Source organism: Oenanthe melanoleuca, chromosome 2 (assembly GCF_029582105.1).
Source record: "Oenanthe melanoleuca isolate GR-GAL-2019-014 chromosome 2, OMel1.0, whole genome shotgun sequence".
NCBI lineage: Eukaryota > Metazoa > Chordata > Aves > Passeriformes > Muscicapidae > Oenanthe > Oenanthe melanoleuca.
Window position 1 is genome coordinate 102,725,167 of NC_079335.1, and position 22,248 is coordinate 102,747,414.

At 42.4% G+C, this 22,248-nt stretch overlaps 1 protein-coding gene across 2 annotated transcripts in view; it reads right to left on the reverse strand.

Moving 5' to 3' along the window:
* The window catches only part of EEPD1 (endonuclease/exonuclease/phosphatase family domain containing 1), a 62,803-nt gene that overhangs the window by 38,541 nt on the left and 2,014 nt on the right, over positions 1 to 22,248 (reverse strand). The gene's annotated exons all lie outside the window — the stretch shown is intronic.

A 22,248-nucleotide genomic window follows, 5' to 3' on the forward strand; every position in this document is an offset into this window, starting at 1 on the left:
AAAACTGGACATGAACAGCTTATTTAACTTGCACTGAATTATTCAAATCTGTCCAACAAGGGAGGAGACCAACACTGAAAAAAAAAATTTAGAAGGTCACAAAAACCAAAGGTGACTTAGAGCTTCCAAATATAGGCATTATGTTATAGTGTATGCAGTCTCTGGCATTTGGCTCTTTTTCTGGATTTTCTGAATCATTCCCTGCTAGGGTAGAGAGTCTGAGTTCCAGAAACAGCACCTTCTCCCACCCAATCCTGCCCTACTGCAGCAGAGGAAAAACTGAGTAGTTTCTAGTTAAATAGATGGATATGCTTGGGAAAGGGCACACCACCACACTACTGTTCTGCCATGAATTACAAAGCTTCCAGCAAAATTATGGGGCCTTGGGAGGCAAAGTGGTTAATAGGGACTCTATTTTAAAAATGTACCTCTGTGTCCCTGCAAAATAAAATGTGATTTCAAATAGCCTGCTTCTCTTTCTCTGTTAGGTACATGAACCATATGCTATTAAGCTCTTATGTGAAAGCTCGTCATGCCACTTATTCAGCCTAAGGAACATAAGGCAGTATTACTTTGCCATACATGCACAGCCTCACCTCAGAGAAATGAGTTTACATAGTTAAAATCATATACAAAAGAATACAGTGAAAGTCAGTTTGTTTTGCAAAATGCTTGCTCAAGAGCAATGCTGCAGCTTTATGGTAGTGCAACCATGATTAGCTGGTGACATCTGAGTGGCACTAAGATTTAGCCTGGTGTTGTGCAAAGATTGTTGAAGCTTCCTGGCTGAATCTGGATACAGAACTCTGCAGTTTTTTACAGCACACTCTTAAGAAAAAGATTGACCCTCCAGAGCTGGCTCCTACTTCAAAGAGGCTTGCGAAGAGCCACAGCCATTGTGCACTTCATATGCACATCTTTTTCAGAAGGTGTCATGCCAAACTGGAATTGTTTAAGTGGTGGAAGGCACTAAACAGTGGGTATTAAAACAGAAGAAGGTGCACAAGAAATGCTCTGAGCGACCCTGCAAATTACTGAGAAGAGGCACTGTGATGAGGGAAAATGAACACTACAGAAACCAAGAGCAGTGCTTGGGTCAAGTGCACTTTTCTCCTTGTCTCTGACAAACAGCTTATGTTGTCTTACAAATTCAAGGACATTTTGACAAAAAGGCTAAAATGAAGTGCATCATTATAACAGGTGGGAAACAAAGCAGAAACTGCATTAGCAGACAGCCTGTAGGTTTTAGAGACTTTCCCACTCGGTGGCCAAAAGTCAGCCCACCTGTATTCCTAGAGTGGAGCTTGGTAAGCTGTCAAGACGTTGACACCAGTGCTCTGCAAGGGCAAGGGGCAGACATCCAAAGACTTTGCCAAGGTAACTGAGACCTTGTTGCCATGAGAGGGGGGAAAGTGTGGGTTTAACAAGATAACACTCATACATTACTGTAGCGGCCGGGGCTTGGGTTTTGCCCCAGGCTGCCACAACAAGCCCAGATAAAGCATGCCATATGGTACAGATTTTCCTGGCTGCTTCAGGCAGACTTCAGCCACAAGGTCCTTGGATGCAAGAAATGCCTAAGCTTTAGGCTATAGCTCTTTTGTGATTTCATCTTTGCTTGCACGACCTTCTTAGCAAGCTAAGAGAAGAAGAGATCTGAGAAAGCTGCACAGAGGTTCCGCAGGCAACTTTATTTCTTTCCGCAAAGGGGTCTGGCAGCAGTCTGAGTACATACAGTATCAAAGGGATTTTTATAGGGTTAAGGTGCCCTAGGAAATGAACCAATAATATTAAAGATTGAAAACTATCCAGCTAACAGTGACCAATTACTTAAAGGATAAAAGGACCAATTAGAGCACTAAAAGATAACACGGGGGTCTACAGAAGGGATGAGATACTTCTAGCATGAGTCATTCTAAAGAAGCAATTTCTTACCTAAGGGATGATTTTCCAGAGAGGCCCTGAAATAGTATCTGCTTCATCCACACATTATTACTCCAACAAAAGTCTTCAGCGCAGGCCTAGCCTAACACTACTGAGTCTGCATGTCAACAGAGTGGAGCATCAGTCAGCACAGCCATCTGCTGCTCCACACATAGGAATGGCGTGAGGATCCACTGCCAACAACTGAGGTGCTCTCTTTTCAGCATCTATCCCATATGGTGAAGGAAAGGTCACAACAGATGAGAATTCCTCCAAACTGTCACTCAGCTAGCCCACTCAAACGTTAGAAACAACCCAAGCTTTGAATGAATATGAACATTCATCCGCCTAAAAGAGAGGTCAATGCACAGTCCAAAACAAAAAGTGAAGAAATGGAAAACTGAGAAAAGAAGTGGGCCAGAGGTAGCAAAGGCAGAAAACCCAAGTTTTGCCTACCAGTGAAGATGACACTCCTCCATCCATGCACTCAAGCCTTTAAATGTCAGTAAAGCCACAGAAGACATCTCAGCCTTCTGTCAGTCTTCACTACTATTTACAAGTGGTGTTGATGTTAAGCCATAAAGAATTTTGTTTACACTGACGCTACACTCTTAGGTTGCCAGAAATGCAAAGAATATTGTAGTCAGAAAACAACAGTCCGCCAATACTGAGGTTGCACCTACAAGAGTCCACAGAGAGCACAAATTAGGTAAGGAAACAACCTGTCAAATAAGGGTAAGACATTAAAAGCCTTCTTTCCAAGAGCTAATTACAAAAGTATCTTATTAACTTCATCTACAACATCACATGATACTGCCTTAGAAAAGGGAATTTAGCTTATGGGGCATTTGAAGTGCCATTTATGTAACTTTAACCCCAATAACAGACCAGATGGTCTTTCTATCAGTCCAGTTGTTTTGTACTTCAATAATGACTTTGAAGTGTCATGAGGGTTATGTGAAGCTTAAGCCTCCAGTTAGCCAAAAGCCATAACCGAATATAGCCTTTGCTCTCAGTATCGTAGTAACACGGAAAGGTTTTGATTTAAACCTCCAACGGATGCATCACATAGCTGTAACTCTAATCTGGGAGCAAATGTAATCCGTCCTCAGTTCTCAAAGTCAGAAAAACTGGCTGAATCGACACTCTCCCAGCCAACAGCTGTCCTCAAACCAGCCTCTGCTCTGTTTGCTGGCAGAGATACACCAAGCAGAAGGGACAGACCACTCAAAAGAAAGTATAAGCAATGTTAACATGCAGCCAGGCAGACTACAGCCTATTTCCACAGCTGCTACCATTCACTTTTTCTACTGCATCTCAGAAAATTCCTTGAGACAGTCTGTGGCAAAGAGAACCTCTACCAACCAAATCCTGTGTGCCTGACTCTAGCAGTACTGCAGAGACACAAACACAGGAACATCGGTCAAAAGAGACTATTTGATGCAGCAGTCTCCTCAACATGGGGCCATCATGAAGTCAGCTGTAGTCTTGAAAACCTCTAAAACACTAAGACACCATGACCTTGAGATAACATCTTTCAGTGCTGCATCAGCTTCCGAGTGAAGAAGCTTCTTTTAATGTTTGTCCTGAAGATCCCAAGCCAACCAACTGCCCGCTTGGACTAAAGCGGTGAGTTATTTTACCTTCAGTGCTGGGCTATGGGCTTCCATTTGAGCTTCACAGGCCTTCATTGACACAATTGAGTTTCTTCAGGATCTTGTGGATTCAAGGGCTACCATCTGCCACAGTAGCCACTCCCTCAAATTACACTACTATAGAGCATAATAACTTATTACTCATCATAAAGGATAATTATCCTGCATGGCAAATATCTACTGCCACAAACAGGCTTTGTTGACAAAGGAAGAGGCTTATCTGACTAGATACAGGGGTCAAGCAATGTTTTCTTTCCCCTGCCCCAAGAGCAGCTTGTGCCAGATTCTTTAAAGATACATGGTAAGGAAGGCAAAGGACACTTTCCCCGCTGCTCTCATCTCATGTAACAGGATGCCACCACTGTCCACATAAGCATCTCATCTGGTGGTTCCCAGGTTTTCTGGCCTGCAGCCAGCTATCAAGATTGAAGCTGCCCTTCAAAGCAGATGATACGCTGTTGTAAAATATACGACCAAAAGATATACAAAAGGGATGTCTCATCAACAGTGAGACCATAGTCAAATCAGTTATACCTCAGGAATGAGGCAGGTGGAGGGCAACTAAACCTGCCTAGGTCCTAAACTGTGTGGCATTTTCTGGCATGGGTTTAATATCGTTAAAAGTTTCCTTGAAGAAAGCACAGCAGAAGATTTTTCCCCTTGTTCTATAATGTGCTTAGCAAATAGCACAGCTGAGTTACTTTACATTCACTTATCACAGCAACTTCTTTGTTCTACTATCTTATGACTTTGAGATCAGGACAAAGTCCATCAGTTAAGGAGCCTCATTAAAGTGATCTATTTTTCCTAGAGAAGACAATAAATCTTAAGTTTCTGTCACGGAAGTTATCACTGAGATTTTAAATTGTGGAATGCTTATATGTGGAATAGCAAGTTTCAAATCAAGACTGTTACATGAAGAAGCTGTGATAATTGGCACTGTTACAAAAGGAGATCTTATGGTCAATGTCTGCAGAAACACTGAGCACTGCCCAGCGGTCTGCCTACTAAATGCTTCCTGCAGCAGAGGTCTGTGCACAGAAGCATGACAGCTCACAGTTTCTCCTCGATCCTAAGGAAAAGCCATGCACTGTGGAAGCTCAAGAGGAATGCCATCAAAGTGGAGCCTCCTAAAACTCAAGGTGAATGGGTGGAACAACAATGAAGCCAGGACAACATGTCACTTCTAGAGCAATTCCTGCAATTTCAAGAGCATGAATCATGACTTTATTTGCATTTGTCAGAGTGTTATTAAAAAAAAAAGAAAAAAAAAAAAAAAGTAAAAGCAAACAAATGAAATTAGTGTCAGTCTCCAAGTGTCCGGATTTGATAAGGAATAGTATAGCACATCTGAAATAGCTGAACAAGGCCAGGCAGAGCAGCATCATGCAGCACTGCCCAGGCATTCTGCTCCCAGTGCCAGCACTGTGCAGGCCACATCCACCCTCTTGGCGTGGCTGTATGGCAGAGCTCTGTCTCCCTCAGTGGGCAGCAGGACTGACAAAATGCCAGAGCTGACCACCTGGAAAACCTCTCCCTGTGCCATGTTGCCACCATACAGCAGTTCTTCTGCCTGTGTAATTTAAATTTAATGTCTTCATACATCTCATCCATATTCCCTGTTGACTTCCACATGCTTTACAGAGGCAGCAAGTGGTGATGCCCAAACAGCCAGGCTGTATTCTGGCTGTCTCTTGCAACTGCAGACAACATGGTCTGAGCAGTCACCACTCCTGCTCAGCAAGTTGTATTCAGCAGCTGTTTAAGTGAAGCCAATTTACTTGGCAGACAAGAAGCTCCCAGATTAATCTGGATCAGCTCTGGGTGCTGAGAAAGAGTAACAAGAAGCTAGCAGGAGATCTCAGGGACATGTGCTTCTTCCTCTTCTTCTTCAGTGATCAGAATGTGCTTGAAACCACAAAGAAGTGATGGCATTCATCCAGCATCGTGTCAGAGATGGAGGTGGACCAGACCCAGAGTGGCTACAGTTCCCAGACACAGTCTACTCCACTTAGACCACCTCATGTTTTAGTTCCTCATTTAGACATTTTACAGTGCAGGAATGCATACACATTAGATAAGAGCTAATTATATAGTGTACAGGGCTCTTACTTTTAACTTAAAGACAGCATTAAGGCATTATTCATTACTTCAGCATTTACTCTTCACCATTTGGATAATTGCTCTGGTTTTTTTAGTAGCCCCCCTTCCTCCTCCCCCCCACTTCACCCCCATTTAGTCAAATAGCTCCTAGCTATAATTTTGATTTCAAATTGCAAGCCCCGGTTTTTAGATTATTAATTATGGAGGTGGAGGCAGAGGAAAAACCTGGTGGATGACAAGTGGTAGTTTAGAAGCTCAGGACAGTAACAGGAAGTGTCAGTCTTCTTCTCAGCAAGAATCTGTTAAGCAACAGAAGTCTGAGGCTGTCTCCTTCTCAAAGGGCATCCAATAAACCCCCAATCCTGAACAGCTGCAGCTTTATCTTAAATGGCCATATCCTATTTAAAAAATAAGCCAAAATAAACAAAAATTCAAACCAAAAGCAGAATATCTAAGAAATCACAAAGGCTGGGAGGATTTAAAGGGTCATTAATAAACAGTGATGCCTGCAAACTGCTGCAGTGCACAGCCAGCGTGCAGGTATGCAATCAGTTACTGTATAAAGTTGTAGAAATGACTATTACATAAATTGTAGAGGACTGCATCTATGGAGGAATTCTATTTAACCAGCCTGCTATTATCCACAAAGAAAAAAAGGTAAGAGTTAAGGTCTAAAGAAAGGACAATGTGTCATATCTGCTTTACCAGATGCATAATAGTGGACAATAAACATAATTCTGCTCTGTCAGCACTGTCATCAAAGGTCTCTTTTTAAAGAGGGTAAAGGGAAACTTAAAAGCAAAATCCCGAATCCTTCTAATTTTAAAAGACTGTGAGCTTGTTGGGGATTTAAAAAAAAAAAAAAATCTTTTTAAAGCTCTTCAAAGATCTATGGAAAGGAGATTTTGTTAAACACATGATTGTCAGCATCTTCTTATTTGTGCTACACAGTGTGTGTTGGGCAAAGATTTAAGGCGCTTTGCCTGTGAGTGGATGCAGCCTGCCATGAGCTGCAGCAGTGTGCATTCCCTGAACTGAAATAACCCTGCTCAGGCAGGGATCCAGCCAGACATCGTAGGGGTTACTAGGATTCACACTGAAAGAGAAGTACTTACTCTCACTCTCTCTCACTAATAAAAATAAAAATTGCCAAAGGCAGATGTCTCCACGTGCTGAAATTCAGCTGGATAGTATATGGTTGGGATTGCATTGCCACAAGATTGAATAAGAGGAAATTCTCTTATCTCCCTTGGTTAAGCAAAAACATTATGTCTTTTTAGCTTTATAGAGAAAAGAGAAAAACAGCTCACCACAAAGCCTCTCTACTACTGTAAGGGAAAGAAGTTCCTAATGTTATGCAATTCCTAGCAGTGTAAGAAAGGTTAATAGTGTTTACTGAACTTTTAAGACGGCATAACTCTAGCATACCTGCACAGCATCAAAAAGGTGATTTAATTCCTTTTCATATTTATTGCTCCATGACTAAAGGCTCATAAAGGAGAAGGGGTTTGGAGGCAGAAACATTTACCAATTCTCCTTCCCATTCACCTTGGCTAAGCATTCCAGTTTTTTGCAGGTTTGCAGCACACATTAAGGGTACTGAAGCTTCCATTGATCACTTCAGTGGGACTGATTTTGGTTTGCAGTCCAGGTGGCCAGGATACCCAGAGAGAAGGAAAGCCTCCACATGTTCTCCTGATGGAGGAGAGTCCATGGAATAGCAGCTTGGAAGGCACAGTCCCCCATCAGGTTGGCTCCTCTCACACACTATGCCAATCAGGCACCTGGGGCTCCCTGAATCTTAATCTACAGCTGAACTGCCCATGGTCCCTTAGAGGATCAAGAGCTTCACTAGCTTAAGCAATAAAACTAAGCAAATTATAACCCTGTGGTGGCATATACATATAAGCCAGTAAGGAAAATCACAAACGCTTCCCCAAAGCCTGAAACTCCAATATTCAGGAAAAGACTGGCCATGTCACAGATGATGAAAAGAAAGCAGGTACAGCAGCATTCAGTCATTTCACTGAAAAAAAAAAAAGCTGAGTTCAAGGTGGCATTCTGGCATCTCAGTAAGGTCACCATGAAGCAATACCATCATTGGGGACAGAAGAATGAGAAAACAAAAAAGTGACCCCTAATCGAGCAAAGAGGATTGGTCTCTGGGTGACACCATAGGTCATAGCCAACCTTTTATCAAGTCCACAGGGTGCTCAACATGGCATTGATGACGAAATTGGGTGATCCCACTCAGACAGTGCCAGATGTACAAATGACCACGTAGTGATACAAGAGGATGAGGAAAGAAGAGGTACCCTTGGGGAAGAAAGGCTACAGAGGCTGCAGTCGTGCCTTCCTCTTTTAGGAGAGCATCAGGAAGAGATGACAACATATAAGCATATCTTATGACATATGCACAGAGAAAAACGCTAAGGACAGCTTTCCCAGAAAAGCAGGGTAGAAGAAGGGTGCAGAAAGGAGAATTTAAAATTGCCCTTCTCCTCTTCAGAGAAAAGCACAAATAGTTCAGGCAAAAAAAATGATACATTTTAGAAGTCAGCATGGCAGAAAGAGAGGCTGAGCTAAGACTGGAACAGATCACCAGCAGTGATGCTCCTCCCTTCATTTAAAAGGATGGCAGGGTGCTCTTCCCAGAGCCCAGGTCAATGTAAAACCTCCCACTAGCTGAAGTTTGCTGGCCACAAGCAGGAGCAGAGAGACAATCTGCACTGACGAAAAAGCAGGAGCAACTTGTGCATGCACAGATACAAAGACATGCAAAGGGAGTTTGGTTACACCATGAGACAGAGTCAATACTTTGCTGGGATCAATCTACCCCCCTGCCTCTGGCAGGAAAACATGAATTAGTCAACATGGCCACAAACCACCTCACAACCAGCTCTGCACTGAAGAAATCTCTCACGAGGCAAACCATCTGATTTCCTAAGTCATCAAAGCCAGCATGCTGGGCCTTTGATTTCCTCTCTGCCCTACTCCCTTCCCAAAACACAATAATGCTTTAAAGCCCTCCGTCAAGAAGGGAAATACCCATCATGTCTGCAGGATGTGAGGTGAAAGCGATGCACATTAGCTGGAGGAGGAGGAGCAATGTGTCTCTGACTGCTGTATCTTTTACATCATATCAGGATGTGACCCAAAGCTCACAGCAGCAACCCACAGAATCACAGAAATATTTCGCTTGGAAAAGACCTGCAAGATCACCAGCTCCAACCATTAACCTGACACTACCAAGTCCACCACTAAACCCTGTCCCTAAGCACTACACCCACGTCTTTTAAATACCTCTAGAGTTGGCAACTCAACCACTTCCCTTGACAGCCTATTCCAACACTTGGCAACCCTTTCAGTAAAGAATTTTTTCCTAATGTCCAATCTAAGATCACGAATATTATTGTGGGATCTGACTGTCAAGCATCCTACCCACCTCCCACTTCAGCTGTCCTATCTCCCAGGAACACAGCCTTTTCTACAGGACATGACTCTGAGGGATTAAAGCAAAAAGTGTGAGATTACAGACCACAACAGATCTGCAAAATTGTTAAAGGTCACTCTAAATTAATCCTGCTATTTTTTTAGAAACTATCTTTGCATTTTTTAATATTCCTAAGAGGAAAAGAGGCTGGCACTGCAAAGGAGGCTCCACCAATCAGTACACCATTGATTTAGGGATCCCAGTCATGCCGGCTGGTGCTCATAGTTATAGATGTTTCCAGGTTCTCACCATTAGGAGAAACCCTTAAAAAAAAAACAGCTTCCCTCTCCTTAAATATCTCCTTGAGCACTCCAAATACACACAGCTAATAACATCGGAAGGAACAGCAGAGCAAACAACAGCACAGTCAGATGTACCAGAAATTCTAACCTCACCTGAGCTCCTGACCTGCTAGAAGGCAGGAAAAGATGATATAACTTAGCCGCAATAAATTTCCTTTACTCCTCTTTATCTTTGGACCTGTGAATGCCTTGAGAGCTGTGAAAAGTCTTCTGGAGCAGCACCTTAAGGTATCAGGTGGGTTCACCTCAAGGCTACCACCTTATAAATGATATAATCCAAACATCCAAGGTCAAATCTCTGCACTGAAAGATGTCCTTGTAAAGACACCTGAATGTATCTATTTATTCATTACCTTGTTCTCTCTCTCTCTACTTGTATCTGGGTTTGGGAAAAAAAAAAGCCAGCTCAGTAGAAAGCGCCCTCTACCCTGTCCCATTAACCCGCTTTCATGTCCCCAGGCTACCAGCACACAAAAAGAAACAGCAAACCAGATGTGAATCATCCTCTGATTGGCTGCAAGAAGGGCGATGGGGGCACAGCGTTTCTTCCTGCTGAAACCTAGACCCACCAGTGCTAAACATTTGTGCTTCTTGTTGGCAGGCCAGCAAGCAGATAAATGGAGCACAGCCACAAACCAGCCTGGCTAACCAGGCATCCTCACTAACACACCACAGAGCCAAAGGCCCATCCCACCATCACAGTCAAAGCATGCAGTTGCCCTCCACCTTGGCTCATCGTTAATTCAGGGTTACGTTATTCCCAGGAACCACCGTCTGTGTTCCCAAGGGGAAAGCCAACAATGAAACATGCTAGCCTTCTGAAAAACCATACTCTGTGAGAAGGAGGGGATTAGGGGGGAACAGTGTCAGAGTGTCTTCAGTGAGCTGGAAGCAATACAAGCTTCTAGCTGCACAATGACATACAGGAAAGAGTTTGAATACTTCTCAGTCACAGAGGACCCCTACGTGTCAGGCTCAGAGATGTCTGGACATAAGAATGGCCTTTACAGCATAAGGATGCAAGAGGACTACAGAGCCCCCTACGCAGACCAGCCCTAGCCAAGCGGGGAATAGTAGCTCAAGCTTAGCTTTTCCTTTCTTGGCATCGGGTGTTAATTGTGTAACTCAGATCATTAATCTTATCTAGGTCAGGAGTTACAGCACAAAATAGTCTTCAGACTTCTTTGAGAATGAGAAAGTCTGCTTTATGCAGACCCAGAGCTCTCCAAATTTTAGAGCTGAAGTGCAAATGTATCTTGGAAAGGGATGACAGAAAGAATTTGTGCTTGATAGGATGCACATACCGGTGCAAAATTATGTCTCATGCAGCTTTTGATATGATTTGTATGTTTTGTGACAATCTCCAAGGCAAACTCTTAACAACCTCCAAGTCAAACAAGCTCTTAATAGACTACATGCAGGGCATGAAACAGGATTATGTGGATGCTTTATGAAGATGTTCCTCATAGGTTCTCCCTGATGCCCTGGCCACCCACTGTCATGCCATGCATGACTCCAGTTTGCCACTGATCTTCTCAAGCTTGAACAGGTGGTAACACCTCAAAACCAGTGGAGAAATGGTGAAGTTGGCAGTGCAGATACCCCCAGGGAGAAGGAGTGAGAATATTGAATGCTGAGCCCTGGTGACAATTTTATTGGATTCAATAATGGACATATAGCAAGATAAAAAGGGCACCAGTGATTCTTCTCAGTGGTGTTTACAACCTGCAGGTCAACAGAGTCCATGGAGGAGAAACTATAAAGCTTTTACAATGCTGATCCCACTCCTGTTTCTTGATTATTCCGAGGAAGAAGTAATCATTGCTCCATGGAAAGTATTCCAGATTATTTCAAGACATGTGTCTCGCACAGACTTTGTTAGTATGACTGACTGCCTCCTAAAGTTGTGCTATAAAAAACAACCTATAAAAACAATCAAACCAGTCATTTAATACCTATGGGCAATAATATGGTACAAAAATATATCTTGCCATTCATTGCACCCATAAGGCAAAACGCCAGTATGGAAAACAAGACATAAAAATAGGGTGACAGGGAAACATGCAGAAGTTTGATTGGACAAAGCATTAAGGAGGATGAAAAGCAAGGGACAATCAAACTGTCCAAAATTTATCCACCATTTCAATGGGAAGAAACTTCTAGATTTGACAGCGTTTCCAAGAACATCCCAGTTTTTAGGAGTAGACCTAGGAGGTGAAACATGAGCCAAGCACAGGGAACAATCTCTGAGCTTTTTTTGGACAGTGGATTCATGCTGTTGCATGATCCTTGCTCCTTGATAACATGACATTGGCCTGCAGCAGATAAATACACAAGGAAATCTCATCTCCAAAAGAACTGAAGTTTTTGGACCATCATAGCTACATTCATACTGAAAAATACACCTAGGTATGAGTTAAGAGTATACACACTTTGTGCTGGTCTGGTTGTAGACTCCAAAACATATCCCTAAGCTCTCCAAAAACTGGGGCACAGGGAACCTTGCATGGGCAATTCAGGCTTTCTCCTATCAATACCAGGGATTAGGCAAATCAAGTTGGCCCTGATGACAAACGACACTGCCATGACAAAGCTCATATTCTTCCATATTCTACTTTCTATTTTTAAGAGATACTCTGAACAGCATGCTGTGCTGAAGAGCTGCTAGACAAAAAGATTCTTATGATATAAATTCATCAGTGTCTTCTCACAGACCTGACATCTCCAGACACTATCTTCAGGAAGATAAGACGCATACAGACAAGGAAGCATAAACTGTCAATGCAGCATGCACCCACACAGCATAATCAGATAGGAAAAAAATACTGAGCACTCACACTGCCAAGTGCCTAAGGTACATACAAACTCCTTTAAAACAACTGCTCTAGGATGTTAAAAATAATACCACATCCAACACATGAGGAAGTTAATAAGTTATTTTTCTGCAGATCTTTTAGTACCTCTGAGGAACAGAAATAAAAAACATAAATACTTTTCTCCTTTAAAGCAATGGTATATGAGCATCCTCTAAATGCAAGAATTTCTAACACCCCCTGGCATAAAATGTGAGACTATAGTTTCCAGGCAGCTTTTGCCTGAAATGTGATCTATCTTAAAAGGCACTGATTTTCAAGCTGCCTGGCAAGAAGCCTCAGCAGAGAAAGAAATGCTGTAGGACATCTTGGAGCAAGAAGATGGCATTAGAATGATTTGGGGGAAGTATCGCAGATGATCCAAGGAAACTGAAGTTCTCAGCCTTGTAGGTGAGAGATGATATTCAACCTTCATGGTGTGAAAGCAAAGGCTTGATCAAGCAGCATTTGAGATAACTGGAAGTGCTCAAGGTATAGCAAGACAAAAAACCAAGTGAAACAAGTGAAAAAGCTTTAGATTCAGCACGGGTGGAAAGAGGACATGGAAGTGGGGAGTCATGTTCAGGTTGCAAGAGCAAGCTTCAAAGATAAGGTCAAAGATAGAAGCAAATTTATGAGGCAATTTTCCTTCAACTTATGGACAACCAATATATAGATATCTGCCCAGTTTCTTACTTTCAGTTTCTTTTTGCCAAATTTCAGAGCTCAACTAGGCAATATAGGTCACCATGGTCACTATCATCCTTTCACACAGCTCCTCAAAAAGTCCACTGCACACACACAAAAAAAAAAATGGATAGAGAAGCAAGTCAAACCACAGCCAAGTCCAAGTACTCTCAGTTTAAAATAAAAATGGGAAACACCACATGCTTGGAGGTGGCTTTTGCACAGGGTTTCTTGGTAACCAGTGTGTTATCTTCACCAAGAGATCCATCTGGGATGTGTTGGAAGTACCTCTGTGCCATCTGCCAGCTATACCAACCCCTTTGCCCTCAGCCAGACCACATGCTGCTTATTGCTCCATGCCATGTTTTTGGGAAAGCAGCCAGCACAGAGGGCAGTGGGCAGCACTGGTAATCTCCATTGATTATGAATGGGGACTGTAAACACAGAGATGATGGAAAGAGCTGTACAAAGGACTAGCAGGAAGATATAGACAGATAGATAGCCAAAAATTGCACTGTCACTGCTGCCAGAATCACAGGAAAACTTGGGCTGGTCAGAATAAAGGTTGCAAAGGGTAGTCAGGTACCTGTACAGGTACTGTAACATTTTCTTGACAATAACATTTATTTTGGCTCTTAATTCACTGGCAGCTTTGGTGTTTTGTGTACGGGGGAAGAATCTCTTGCAGATATAGTGCATTTCCTCTCCTATGTATTGCAGTGCTGGTATGTGCCTCACCACCATCACAAGAGGGGAACAACTCAAAGATTTCCCTAAGGCAGTCCTTACAGAAAGGGACTCCATCATTGCATCAGGTGGAAGAGCAGTAACATCTGCCTATGTTATCTTAAAATGTGATTACCACTGGAAATTTCCTGCCCTATTAGAAAAGGGGACTGTTTTAAAACAAGTCATGTGTGTTATTCCCAGCTAAGACTATCCTCCCTGACAGGGGTTCACACTATTCCATATTTCTGTCTGCTTAAAGGAGAAAAAAAGAATAAGGTAGTCATTTAACATTCTACAGGCAGTAGGTTTGACAGCAAACCTGCAGAACTTGCCTTGAATGTATGAAAGGAAAATTTGCCTGACAGTTCATTTTTCAACACCAAATTAAGACCTGCTTTTGACACAACACCCTGCAATTCAGAGGCATTGAGATAATGAGACCACACTTGGTCTTATTTGTTTAAATAAAATAAATAAAGAAACTAAATATAAGGTTTCTAAGTTAACATCCAGTGTGTATCCAACAGTGCACTGCTTCTAGTTTGGCAGAAAGGTGACTAACCTTTGCTCCAGCCAAGCCTGAGCAAGAGAGGGTGGGCACTGACCTGCAGTTACCTCAAGCAAGCCTGGAGCAAGCCCTAGGCAGCTGAGCGCCTGCGCCTTTGCACCCGCAGGGCTGTGAGCAACAGAGCGACACGGAAGGAGAGGGGAACAACGGAACTATAAATACCAAGGAGTTGAAGGATAAGTCTGAAAGCAAAAGCAACAGCTTCCTTATTCTGCCTGTCTCATGAAGCACAGGGAATGGCAGTTCTGCAGGACTGGTGTGCAGCAAGCACAAGAGATTTAGGGCAGGAAGGCTGCCACTGCCTCATGCAGCCAAAGCAGAGTTGATCAATTTGCTGTTCAGTAACCCATTAAATACCCGTTCAGCTGTTGTAGCTACATTTTCACAGGAGTTCAAGCACATTACCTGAAACACCTATAAAAACAGGGAGAAAAACAGCCATGCAGAAACCCCCAGCAGCAGGGATGGAAAGGAAGTCACTGGCACTGAGCATCTCCGATGGTGACCAAGCAGTTTAAAACACTCATGCCATTTGAAAACGCCACATAGTCTGATGAGGACATGGATATGCTGTATATGCCAGGGGTGAGATGAAAGAGTTTATTGACAGAAAATATCCTTTATTTTTACCATAGCAACATATTCCCTTCATATTTATCTACTACTGATATGATGCCCACCCTGCTCTTGGCACCTTACAAGGCATTTTGGAATCCACTGCGGAGCACCCAGGCCTGAGGTGAGGGAGAGGACCAACATGAGAAAGGAGGTCTCTAGTAGGCCTCCCTCTCTCCTCAGCAAAGCTATCATGCACTTTAACTCTCTGATAAATCAGTGGAGATTACCAGCTATTACTAAAACAAAGTGCAGTACCTCTGTAAAACAATAGTGGGAAAAAAAAATATGGATGCGAAGAAGCTACTGCATTCCTATTTTTAAGAACTGTTATTATTAATGTGCCACGGCTCTTGCCTCCATCACCACACCATATAACAGAGTTGAGAAATTACTGCAGCATATTATAATTATTTCAGTAAGGACACTATGCTTCCACCTGTCAGCTTACACTTGCGTGACAATGAATAACAATGTGACTTAAAAATTAAGTTACGTACACACTGTAATCCATGACCTCTTCTCTGCTCATCCAGCCAAATCTTGAAATCATGATTTGGGTGAGACTCCCAGAGAAACGCTAATTAGAGACTAAAGAAGCAGGGTCCTCCTTAACAATGAAGCTTTAGGAAACATACTGAAGCTCAACTCCATCAAGAAGGATGCAGCTAAATTTGAAAAAATCTGATTGTGTCCTAAAAGACCTTGTTTAACACTGCTGGAGACCCATGTTCACAGTGAGCTAGACCAGCACTTGATTGCAGAGACAGTTTTTTCCTCTAATTAACAGTGACTGACCAAGTTTCTGTTTGCACCTTGTCAGGAACTTAGCAGTCCCTTGGTTCCTCTTTCCCAGTAAGAAATGGGAATGATCTTATTGCTCTTTTCAAAGATAAAGTTAGAAAACCACTCTTCCTGCAGCTGTACTGCAAGTTCCCAAACCACAGAAAAATCACAAAGCATTAAATATTTTTGTATAGAGGATGAAGCCCTGTGTGTAGGTACCAAGTCAAACATGATGAGGTTATAGTCTTGTGGCCTCTGCTTGTGATTCAGGAACAGGCAGTACAACATCACTTAATAATTCACCAATTTATTACCATAAATCAGTCAACCCATTTAATCTTTGCCACATGGAATAAAGCAAACCTTGCAGGATCTGCAGGAATCAGCTGGCAGTTCTGGTTTACCAAAATACCTGCAATGTGCAAAATGAATCCAGTGACAAATCCATAACGTGCAAAACAGTTCAGCAAGCATGGATTGAAACTATGTGGCCACTAAGTGTTGCCAGATGTATCAATTAGACATGTTCGGAGAAAATCATAATATATGAAACAACTCTTTCCTGTTTCTCTAATCTATTTCATTTTAGTCAAGCTTTATGGCACAAGTAATAGTGGCAGGGCACGGTTATAATTTTTTTAAAGGAAAAAAATAATGCTTATTTTATATGGATAAGCCAGCCTTTAACTATATTATTTTTCCAGCCACATTCTCAACTTTAATGCCGATAAAAATTACTGGTTGGATATAGCTCTTGAATATTCAGGAAATATATTGAAACTGTACTTCTGCAAAGTTAAAACAATGCCCAGTTCTCAATTTAAAACAGAAAACCCCTGGAAAGCCTACTTAGGGGTAACTTGAAGGGCCTGCCCTACATTCCTATGTCATGACTGAGGAAGAAAAGCTATGGGGGCAACAGAGACCAAGCAGGATCAAACAGCTCAGTGCATTCACCTCTGAGATCTCCTGCAGAGCACGTGGCTCCAGATGCCTTCTCCAAGTGTCTGGACACAAGGATGGCGTATGCCCTTCATGGTCTTGCTGAAAGTCCACCCACTGCTTTTGATCTCTCCTGCAAAGTCCCAGTAGCAGCAAAGTATCTCAAACAAGCAGCCCATCTCCTGCAGGAGAAGCAGGTGACGCCCATGTAGACAGGCTTGGTACTGCATCCATATGAAGCAGAAGTTTGGAAATAGAATGTAATTAAAACATTATCTGATTAATTTGAAACTGACATCACCTGTTGCCCTGGCAGCAGTCCTGAAAGGGGCTGAAACCCCTATCCAAGACAGAGGCAGTACCTCAGAGGAGCCCTAACCCCCGGGAGAGGGCAGTGCTCTTTAGCATTAAGCTTGGCAGCTTTCTTGTGATTTTACTAAGGCAAAGGAATGGGCCAAATCCTGAACAGGAGTAAATCAGTCGAGTTCCATTTCACTGGAAAACTAAATAACTCAGGGTCTGACCTGCTGCTTTCCCATGCCAGATGGTATGCAGAAGGCAGTTCAAGGTTCCCACTAGTCTCCAGTAAGTAAAATATCACTGGTCTCATGCAGATGGAGGCCAAAAAAAACCCCACAAAAAAGCCAGCCCCCAAAACAACACCTCAGAGAATAAAAATTGGGGTTATGGAAGAGTTATCAGAAAGTGGAAATTAATGGTGGCTTTACATGTATCATTTTTTCTACTGCTCACTAAAATCCCTTTGTGAAGTGCACATATCAGCTAACAACTCCTTTGTTCTCAAGTTTTTTCTGAAGTTGCAGGAGGCAGGATTTCTTCTCTATTACATAAGGAGAAGAGGGTGTATCTGTTCTTTTGCCGTTTAAGACTTATTAGCATGGTCAGGTTACTCCAGCCAGGCCCTCTTTCCTGATCTTTTCTTGCAGGGGAATTATTCTTGGCAAAGCTCCAGCCTTACCCAACAGAGAGAAAACCAAGTAGCTTTACAAAGAAAGAGATATAAAACAGATGTACCTCAAGGTTTTGACCGACCACTGAGAGCTTCAGCAACAGCATAGAAACAACAAATACAAGCCGATGATGAGCCTCTGAAGCATGTAAATACAACCATCATTACTACACCATGACGATGTCTGTTCTGTGGGGGTGCAATCTTTTTCCACAATCTTGATGGAAAACACAATACAACCCTGGAGGCAAGGTACCACACCATACCCCTTCCCATGCAAATTAACGAGCCCAAGTAGCAAAGAACTGTCCCTTATAAATTACCACCTCTCAGCCCAGACTAAGAGACTGGAGTGGAAAGTAAAAGCCCCACCCTGTTATTTTGTGTAAAAATGTTATTTTGTGGAAAAATTAGTTATCTTGCCTCCAGCACCTAGTGCAGGGGCCTGAGCCAGATTAAGTTTTCCTCATGTCTCAATAGGAAGAGACTGCTTCAGAGGCTGGCTCAGAAACTTCTCTTTTTATTAGGTGACAAGAGGATGTGCTTAAGGTCTCCTGGGATAGGTAAGGCCAAGAAGAGGAGCTTTCAAGCATGGTACCTACTGTTCCCCCAGCTGGAACACTGATTTAAATCTCAGACACAGAAATTGAGATTACTTTCTTGCCTTGAGAGATCTCTATGCTTCTGTCAAACCAAAATGAAAGCAGCTAACCAGTCACAAACTTTGGGAAGAAGGAAGAACTGACATGCTCCCAAGCCTTGCTATCCATACCAAGAAAAAAAACAACACCAATGCTAAGTACAAACCTTATACCGGTACTTGTTACTCTACAGGCATGCAAGTAATAACTTTTTTTATAGTGAAGAGAGTCAATCACTGAAACAACCTAGGGATGCAGAAGAATGATACTGTTAGAGGTTTTCCAACCTCTAGCCTGTGTGATTGGACACATTGATAGATAATTTCCTCCAGGCTCCCCTTCCCAGGAAAGACTGGGTCAGATGATATTCTGAGGTGACTTTCAGCCTGGGTTCTTTTGTGGTTCTGCAGTTTTTGTAACAAGTATTAAGGCTTTATTACTTCCACTTTTTGCATGTAGAAGACGTAACCTCACTAAGAAACTGACCAAAGAAAGCAGCAGAAGGAAACAACAGCTTGAGCTGCTTGACATCTGAAAGGAAACAGAGATGGGCTCTGTGGACCTTTGGACCCCCCATCATCATGACACACAGTCCCTCTCCTTTAGCTAGAGCAAGTTCTGGCTTTCAAACCCACTATCAATTTTCAGTCAGCTGCAAAGTGTGCTTACAAGAAAAAAAATTGTTAAGAGGTCTTCACAAAGTTGTTGCTCAGTATTATAAAGCATGAAAACCAGCTGGAACACCTCAACTGAAAACCATGCTGGGGAAGGCGCACAACTGATCACTGCCCTTGTTTATTTGCTGACTTTGAAGCACACAGTCAAACTGGAGTTTGCACCTTTACAGTGCCTACAGTCTGCTGGTGTTGCACATGCCTGCCCCACACTTCTTCATGGGCTCACCTAGCTAGCACCCTGACACCTGTCAGCCAGAGAAAGCAGCCATAGGAGTTCAGTTTATGGCAAGGAGAGACAGGCCTGAGGGAGGTAAGGATAGGAGTAGCAAAAGTACTTTTCTCTATGGACCTAGGGTATAGGACAATTCTGGGGTACTTCCACTGTTCTTGTCCAGAGGAAACACTGGCTACTTACTCTCCACAAAAACACTTGCTGTCTTTGACCTGAACTTCCCTTTTGATCATGCTGCTCTTACTTTACATTTTTCTCTCTTTTTTTTTTTTTTTTTTTTCTTTTTTTTTTTTTTTTTTTGTGAGAAATAGCAGTTGGTTCCCTCATTCCCCCTGAGAATGGGAAGGACATGGGGGCCAGATAGAGGGGATGGCCTGCATCCCCAGGCCAACTCTCAACTTTCTGCCAATAAATCCCAGATTTTTTGAACACCACCTGCAAGAAACATCGCAGGTTTGAGAAAATTCACCCCAGACTTAATACTTCAATCCAATTATGTGTCATGCTTGCCTCCTCATTCATCATGTTAAGCTCTTCTAAAATTACCCTCTAGTCCTCTGTATGAAAACACCTTGCTCCTTCACTTCAAACACAGAATCCTTGTAATATAAGAAAAGAGTGAGGACCTTGTTATATTTCATTATTTTTGCACTACTGCAATGAATTTCAAAATAGCTTAGCAGTAGTAGTTATACTTACTGATTTAATGTACATTTCCTATACTGCTCTTCAGAAATTTAGCACTTCTGGGAATAAGCGTGAAGATTTTGAATCAGTTTTTTTTTAATCTTCTTCCTTCAGCAGGTTATAATATGACATTTTCCTGCTTTTTGTTTGGTTTGAATTAAAGTTTGACCCTCTTTCCTTCCTGCACAACTGTTCCCTCAATGCAAATGGCTGGAAGACAGAAGGAGCTTAGCCTTCTAGCCTCACCTGGAAAGATAGAGTACTTTTTCCCTGTTGTTAACACCTGAAAGAAGAAGCCCAAGGGGTTTTAAAGCTACTTGCTGTGACCAGACTATTAAAAAAAATAAAAAATCCCAATCAACCAACCAAAACATTTTTTAAAAAGTAAACCCCAAGGCAAGGGCCAAAGCAAGCCTTTTAACTGGCATAAAACTCCTCAGTATGTAAAACTAAGATTCCTTTCTTCTCTTTTTACACAGTTTTAGTAATCTTGACTTGGTCTGCTTTATTTCTGGACTTAGGAAATCAGGTGAGGCAGCTCTTCCAGCTGTAAGTACTGCAACAAGACAGTACTCGAGCTCCTGAGAGCATCCTGGACTACTCGAGACCACCCATGATTATAAGGGACCAGCGTGAAGGAGCACACTTAGTCATGTACACTAAAACAGAGCAAGAAGGTGCCCATTGGCACAGCTCGGGAGAGCACCTACTGTCAGGCCAAACAGCCTTCAGATCCACTTCCAGCTTGGGTCATAGCTGGAGACTTGCAAAACACGTGGGACACCCACAGAGCACCTTGAAAACACACCCATGGATTTTGTGAGGCTGAAGTGCTGGTGAGCCCCATTAAGTGATATATTCTTGCCTGGAGAAGCAAGAGGGGAATTTCTCCAGCCGATTGTCTACTGAAGTTGATTTACCTAGGCAAAGATTAATTTGTAAGGCATTCTGTGCATTCCCAGGGTACACCACCTGAGCTGGGAGGGAGACCATGGAGCTCAAAAGCAGAAGGAAGGCAGTTTCTGGCCTCAGCTGAGGCTGTTTTACAGCTGCAAACCTCCACCAACCCCAGCAATCCTCACACAAGTAAGAGGAAATTCCTCCCTGAGTTACTGAGTATGGCTTTTACTAACATATATTTTTTTCCTGTATAGTGTTGCTTTTTTCTGTTCCCATGTTTATTTTCCCAGGAAAGTTTTGCAGGCTTGTCTGTGGATGCACATTGCTCTCATTTCTTTCCAGCTTCTCACGTTATCACAAATTGGATCAAGTACAGAAAACAATTGCATCAATCACCCTGCGTGGTTGATGACACAGATATGTGCAATAGAACAGAACAAAAACAAGTATCAGGCTCCTTTGAAACTTCAAAGAATTCAGGAGACATTTCACAGCATCCAGCACAACTAAGTGCCTGTTGGCTAAACTAGACAGAAACTAAGCACCATGGAGTCTAAGGGCAAAAATAAAACAAAGTTCTAGGGCCACAGTCTGCATACACAGTGGTCAGCATGGGCTAAGGCAGCTTTATTTACAAGCCACTACATCTCCCTGGTTTTTGTAATAGGTGGCCATCTTGTTTGGAGCCTTTTCCCCCAAAATGCTGAAGTTGCAGAAGTGACAGCTAATACTTTACCAGATGAAGACCTTAAAAATTCCTTATAAATGTATATAAAAAATATAAATAAATCACTGAAGTCACTTTTCTTTCGAAACTGGATTATTAGAATTATTCTGAGACTAGTGATAATCTGAGGTTTTTCCCCCAGCAGCTCCACTCCAGCCAACCAGATGCTTACAAAAAAAACCAAAAAAACAAAAAAACCAAAAAAAAAAAAAAAAAACCAAAAAAAAAAAAAAACCAAAGCAAACAAAAAAAAAAATTAAAAAAAAACCAAACCAAAACAAAAAAAAACAGAACAAAAAAAAAATAAAAACAATAGAGAGTGGAGACAAAGCAGGAAGCACAGGATATCTCAGTATACCTGAACTAGTAAAGCAGAATACTGACAGACGTTACGCTGAAACCATCAGTGTAACATCTCAATAATCCTGCTGGTTTACTATCTTCATTTTGGGCATCAAATAATGGTGGCTGTGAAATGACAGATGTTTCCTATATGGGCGCATCAGGCTCCCAAGCAGTGCACAGCAGAGGTATCCCTGGCCACAAATACTGTACTGCAGCGCAGGATTTCAAATCACTGTCACCATCCTGCTCACACACCTGATCTCTGCAACTGCACCAACATGAGCTGGTTTTCAGCCTATTATTGGAAAACGACAGAGATAACAGTTCATCAGCACTTCCCCTCCCCACCATATCACTTTCACAGAAGCCAAAGAGTTCCCTGCCCCTATTCATTTCCTGCTGCAAGTCTGAATG